The sequence below is a fragment of the Arachis duranensis genome, chromosome 1 (genome assembly GCF_000817695.3).
Source record: "Arachis duranensis cultivar V14167 chromosome 1, aradu.V14167.gnm2.J7QH, whole genome shotgun sequence".
Classification (NCBI taxonomy): domain Eukaryota; kingdom Viridiplantae; phylum Streptophyta; class Magnoliopsida; order Fabales; family Fabaceae; genus Arachis; species Arachis duranensis.
In genome coordinates this window covers 94016068-94023007 of record NC_029772.3, presented here as the reverse complement: position 1 = coordinate 94023007, position 6940 = coordinate 94016068, and positions in this window count along the sequence as shown.

The window sequence follows — 6940 nt, the reverse complement described above, 5'->3', positions numbered from 1 at the left end:
GATCATTATCTGTCATCTCTATTTTTTCCAAATCATCTCTGGTATATTTATTTGCCGATATATATCTGATTTTCCGATCAATATCTGTCATCTTTATTTTTCAATTCATCTATGGTACATCTATTTGCCGATCTATATCTATTTTTCTGATCTATATCTGTTTTTCTTTCATTATCTGTCATCTCTCTATTTTTTAATTCATCTCTGGTATATCTATTTACTGATCTATATCTATTTTTCGATCTATATCTATTTTTTCGATCATTATCTGTCATCTCTGTATTTTTCAATTCATCTCTGGTATATCTATTTGCCAATCTATATCTATTTTTTCGATCTATATCTGTTTTTTCTATTATTATCTGTCATATCTGTATTTTTCAATTCATCTATGGTATATCTATTTGCCGATCTATATCTGTTTTTTCGATCTATATCTATTTTCCCGATGATTATTTTTCATCTCTGTATTTTTCAAATCATCTCTGGTATATCTATTTGCCAATCTATATCTGTTTTTCCGATCTATATCATTCATCTCTATTTTTCAATTTATATCAATCATCTCTATTTGCCAATTTATATCAAAAATCTCTATTTGCCGATCTATAACAGTCATCTCTATTATCTGGTTTATATCATTCATCTCTATTTTCCAATTTATATCAATCATCTCTATATTCTGATTTATATCTGTTATCCTTATTTGTCAATTTATATGTTATATTTATTGTCCGATTTATATCAATCATCTCTAATTGCCAATTTATATCAAAAATCTCTATTTGCCGATCTATAACAGTCATCTCTATTTTCCAATTTATATCAATCATCTCTATTTTCTGATTTATATCTGTTATCTCTATTTGCCAATTTATATGTTATATCTATTTGCCGATCTATATCTGTCATCTCTACTTTTTGATTTATATCAACTATCTATATTTGCCGATCTTTATCAGTTATCTCTAGTTGCCAATTTATATATGATATTTCTATTTGCCAAATTATATCTGATATCTCTATTTGCCGATCAATATCTGATTTTTCGATCTACATCTGTTATATCTATTTGCCAATCTATAACTGTCATCTCTATTTGCCAATTTATATATGTTATCTATTTGCCAATCTATATCTGTTATATCTATTTTTCGATCTATATCTATCATCTCTATTTGCCGACCTATATCTGTTATCCCTATTCGCCGACCTATATCTGTTTTTCTATTTTCAAATCTATATCTACTATCTTTAGATTTATATCAATTATTATCGTTTCTATATCAATTATTATCAGTCATTATCAAATATATATCAACTACCATCAGATCTATATCACATGCGCATCAAACACAATCTTCAATCAATTATCCATTCGCGATAATTCTTCAATTCAAAGTCACATCGTTTACACATGCGCAATCAAACTCAATCTTCAATTCCGAACTATGACTATCAACAGTCAACAAACTCATTCACATATCATACAAGTACAAACACTTATCCATTCGCGACAACTCTTCAATTCAAAGTCGCATCGTTTATACATGCGCAATCAAACTCAATCAAATCACCAAACAACGGTGAACTAACTCAATATTCTCGCCCAACCAATTCACTTTTATCAAAATCGTCTCAGCAACTATTCAAATTAACTACTCAGTTCCATGAAAAAACCTAACCGTTGCATCTATTAAATCAACAGTTCAAATTTTCATTGGAAAAATCAAAGGCACAATCAATGACAAGACTACTATACTTTCCAATACACGTTAACTTCAAATTACATCTGAAAATTCAAATTATTCATTATTTTAATAAAGTAAGTTGATCTGGGGGCTCCATACCTATAACTCAAATCGCTGAGTTATAACTAAAAAAAAGCTCAACCTGCTTTATCAAAATATAGCCAGGCTAAGCTTGGGGGCTATGATACGGCCGTTACAAATCCGATGTCATAATTCGGCATTATATACAATAACTCGGCATTATGCACCATAACTCGGCACTTTACGTTATAACTCGGCGTTATACGTTACAATCAGACATTATCACTTGTTAAAACCTATAAATTACTCTTTAATTCAGATGATCAATAGAAACGTAATCGACCTATTTTATCTCACCTATAAAGGTATGATATTTTATCTTCAAATGATACATTGAATTCTCAATACTGACTTAATTTTCGGAGTACCTTTGCAGGTACACTCCCCCCTTTGTTCATACTCTCCATGACGTGATATCTCTCTGGACTAAGAGCTCGAATCTTTCAAGTCTATAGCTCGGTGTTGACTCTCAGACACCGAGTTATGTCCAGGTTAGTCATACAAGAACAAATCCAAAATATTATTGTAACTTACAAGACATGCTTTCAGTTGAGCTTTCAAGTTCGATCTATCTCCGACTGAAAACATTCGGTAAATTTTGTCCCTGGCAAACGACTTTCACTTTGAGTTGTAAAATTCTTGCCATGATTATTCCAACATCTTGAAAGCATAGGTTAGGGTTTGGTGTTTTGGTACATGCTTGCACTGTAACTTTGTCTTTGTCATCATCACTATGAGACACTAAAATTCCATTCATGCCGCTCCTACTAGTAGTGGATCTGCAGTTCTCGATATTGCTTCATCTGCTGAGTTAGCTCCCAATTCTATAGTTCTAATCACCTTAATTTCCACGAATGAATACAGAGTAAACACAAACAAATTTCACATCAAATAAATAGGAAGATCTCTTTGTCCCTGCACATAATCATTTTGTCTCTCTCATTCTACAACTTTATCCTAAGAGTTTAAGTCTCTATTCTAAATATGTAATAATTGACAAAATAATTATTTTTTCAAATTTAAAAATTATGTCCACTTTATATTAATTTTTAATTTTTAAATTCAATAAAGGCTAATAGCAATGAAAACACAATTAGATATATAAATATCAATTTAATTGGACAAATTAATTTATTAGGTCTATCAAAAACAACAAAAACATTACAAATAATCCCCACAACAGCATAACGACAATGTCCCAAAGGCCACAAAAAATATGAAAATATCAAATTTGTGTCAGAGACCAAAACTCAAAGTGTCAAAAAAAATGGAAACACTAAAAAATGATTGAAAATATTAACTAATTGCAAAAACTAAGTCGAAGAGAAACTCACCATGAACATACACAATGTCAATGACGGAATGTTGATCGGAACTCCAAATAGGGAGAATAGCTAAAGAGAATAGGTGCTGTTGAGTGAGAGAGTGGAGCAAGAGAGAGTGTGTGTTTGCTAGAGTAGGGAGCACTAGCTACTAGAAATAAGGTTTTTTCAGACGAATTTTGAAATAAAATTGAGATAAATTTTGAATAAATTAGAGACCAAATTTTTGTTTCGAACATAATTTAGTCAATTTTTTTGTTCCAAAAATCTTTGTTACTAATTACATTTTGTCTGAAATTCTGTATGTTTGATATTTTGTTCAGACTATTTTGTTATAGATTTTGAATAGACATTTATCTTTCAAATTTTTAACTATTATGATGTATTTTTGATGAATTTCAGACAAATTATTCAACATAAAGACAATGTATTTCAAACAAATTTCAGATGAAAAATATTTTATTTTATACAAATTTCAAACAAAAAAGATACCTCATTTCATTTCAGACAAATTTCTAACAAATTGAGTTAAATATAACATATTTTTTCAAATAAATTTTAGACAAATCAAAAGATTTTTTTCGATTAAATTTCACTATTTCAGACAGATTTAATTTAATATAATTTACGTATTTTCAATAAATTTCATATAAAACAAAAAAAATATTTTCACACAATTTTTTTTAACAAATTTAATATAATTGTTCAAACAATTTTCATACAAAGTAATTTGCTATTTAATAGATAAATATTTTAGAAAATAATAATTTTATTAAAAACTTTGTATACGATATGCTTTCTAAATGAGGGCCATTATAATAGATAATTTTCATCTTACATCATTGTAGTTAAATACATAATAAAGTCATAAAAAAATTAATTGCAATAAATGACTTAATAAAAGACTTATTATTAAAATATTTATATCCATAAATATAAACAAACTAAAACAAGAAAAAAATAATTAATTTAAAACAAGAAAAATCTTTAAAAAATCACAAATCATGAATAATTAGAATGTACTAATTAACATACAAAATTTCCTTAATTTAAATAAGAGAAAATATATACTCCAAACATTAATTACTCATGTTATCATTCTCATTATCATTAAAGTCTGTTTTAAGCACATTTTTCGTAAGAATAGATAAGATTAAAAAAAATGGATGAAAGATTTAATTTTTATATAAAATATGAAATGTCTTTTTTAATAAAATTTGACATCTAAAATAACATAAAAATTCATAAGATTAATAATATATATTGCATTTAATTTTCAATAACATATACATAATTATTTAAAATAATAACACTATAAAATAGTAGTTAGCTGCCAAAATAATCAATTAGAATGTAAAATAAATTGCTATTGTGTTTTAGTATCGATCTATGTACACACGAACATTTTGAGTCATTAATAGCAAATTTCATATAGATAATACTACATGCACACGTTTATTTAACTATATGAGTAAGAATTTATAATACTAGGAAATTGTTCTTTTTTAATATAACATATATGCTAACAATATAATGACTTTGTTGTTGGTTACTCCAATCATGTCCTCATTGAAAATCTTACGTCACAGTTAGGGTGGAGTTAGAAGAAATATTAGAAGGAGATTAAAAATATTTACATAATAAAATAATATTAAAATAGTTCTACACCAATAAAATAATATCATGAGCCTATGAATGCAAATGTTGCTTTGATTCTTTCGCTAAAATAGTTCTACACCAACTTTGCCTTGAAATTAAAATCATAATATTTTCTTATAATCCAACCAATAACTCATTGTTTTATGCAGTTTTTTCCATTAGCTGCATTAGTACAAAGGTTGTTTGGTGGTGGACAAAAACCCAAAAAAAAAAATCTTGGAGCACTTATTATCATCCACTTAATACAGGAACCAGAGGATCATTATATTGTCTCAATTATGATTTCTATGAACAAAAATAGATAGATATGGCTATAACCTATAATTCTGTAAATTCAAAGAAGCACGCCTTGGTATTAATAGCAGTGTGTACATAACACTTATTTTTTATTTTAGCTAGGTGTTCAGAAATAATTATAGAATCTCTGTAAATCATTTCATTGATTTTTAGATTAATTTTTTCTGGGTCTAATAGTGAGATTCTTGCATTCATAATAGCATAAAACAGGCTAATGCAGATATCCTTAATACTAAGTCATAAATTACCTTTTTACTCATTTCTTCAAAAGAATTCATGATTATGTCATAGTATTCACCAAAGTACGTGGGGGTGTTGTCTCCAGAAAAATTGTTGCATCATTTTAAATTCGGACGGACTCCTTATCGATGACCAAGTCATCATTAAATTAGTTATCAACAGCAATGAAATACAAGGTTTCATTTATTCGATTTTATTGACGACTTAGCCGTGGGTAAATATATAAATGACCACGAAAATTGAAATTTTCACCCTATAAATTTCTCCATAGCTTTGCAGTTGATGAATAAAAAATTAATTTAAATAATTTCATCCATATTATCAATGGTTAAACTGTCGCTAAGTCATAATGTTCATTTTATTTTAAAAAAAAAGTTTTCACAACATATCGACCGAAGTAATTAACAATTAAATTATTCTTAATAAAAATTAATTTATTAACGTTATGGTTAAGTCGTCGGTAAACTAATTCTCATATTTTCAATAAACAAAATTTACTGACCGCTAAACCGTTGGTTAGCAGCATTGTAATATTATTTGTGCACGTTCAATAATGTCTATGTGGTGTCAAAATTTACTAACAGTTAAACCACTAGTAAACTAAATACACGAAAAAAATAAAAACCTTCGAATATTATACCGATGCCTTCGAGGTTTATATATCAACAACATAGCCTTCAGTAACCCTGTTTCTAAAATGGCGGTCGAAACTTTTCTCAATAAACTCTCCGGATTTGGATTCTCTAAAATTTAACATATTTATTCTTGGTCCCACCTATGAAATTAATGGTAAAAAATTACACTTTACTCTCTAAAGTGAAATTCAAACTTTAGAGAGATCCAAACTCTCCCTATGTACAATGTAGTAATGTTTGGGATCAGAAAATTTTTTTACTAATAATTAACCTAAAAAAACTACTAATTCACCTTAATCACTTTTGATTATGTCCAATCCCATGTCATGATGCAATATGCCTTTGTGGTTTATTTAATTATAAACAAATCCAACTTTAGAAAAAATGGACTACATACAACAATAAATAAATAAATTACATATTATTTAAGAATTTTATACGGATATTCAATTAGATATATTTAAATAATTTTTAAAATTATTAATTTAAAAATTAACTTTTTATTGATATGATGATATACGATTAATTATTTATATAAAATTAAATTAACGATAAAAGTACATGAAGATTAAATTTATTATTGGGATAAGTATTGTTTTGGTCCCTCACGTTGAGGGTCGGAATCGAACCCGTCCTTGATGTATATTTTGATTTAAAATCGTCCTTAAAGTCATATTTGAATTTAAAATCGTCCTTTTAATTTTTTTGGCCAAAAATACCCTCACCACTACCAGCACAATTACCTCCACCACCACCACCACCAACACCAACATCACCACCAACACCACCACAACCACAACCACCACCACCACCACCACTACCAACCAACCAACCAAGAAACAGCAACAACACCAAATAGAAACAGAAAGCAAGAAAGCAGGACACAACACCAAACAAAAAATAAAAACAACAAAGCAGAAGCTAAGCAAGAAAGCAGAGGCGGGCAGAGGCGGCG